A 624-nucleotide genomic window follows, 5' to 3' on the forward strand; every position below is an offset into this window, starting at 1 on the left:
ACTTGGGTTCTAATCTCTTGTTAAACATTTAGGCTCGAGGCAATGCTGCTGCTTTGCACCAGGTGAGATCTGACCATCTTAAGCCTCCAAACAGTAACAATCCTGGCTTGTGTCTGTCTCTTATGCTGTTCCTTGGGAAAAAAACAGTCCTGGCCTAGGCCCCATTATGCTTCCACATCTTACTGCAGATTTTCAGAGCAGTAAGCCTTTAATCTTGATTTTGGATTCCGTGCCTGTTTTATGCACCATTCTTTTCCCTCTGGTGTATTTATTCTGCCGCTACAATTAAAAAAAACAACACTTTTCTAAATTGGGGCGGCACCTCGCTTATGATGTGTGGGGGGAGTGTCCATTTTTTTTAAAAAAAATGCAGTTACCCTATCGCAGCTGTGCAGTAGCTTCAATTTAGATGCTTGAGGTTCAGGTTTTTCACATGCATTTTAGCCTTAGTTGGTTGAATCAAAGGGAACAGAGGGGAATGCAGGCAACCAGGGAAAACTGATGTTGAAATTGACAAGACTTTTTTTTTTTAACTGACAAGCAGCTAGGAAGCCCCCTTTTCCGTATTGCGGCACACTAAGGGATTCTCTGCAGTGTTATCAGCCATTGTGAAAAATGGGAAAG

Source organism: Gekko japonicus, unplaced genomic scaffold, assembly GCF_001447785.1.
Source record: "Gekko japonicus isolate JY-2015 unplaced genomic scaffold, Gekko_japonicus_V1.1 scaffold240, whole genome shotgun sequence".
NCBI classification, from domain to species: Eukaryota; Metazoa; Chordata; class Lepidosauria; order Squamata; family Gekkonidae; genus Gekko; species Gekko japonicus.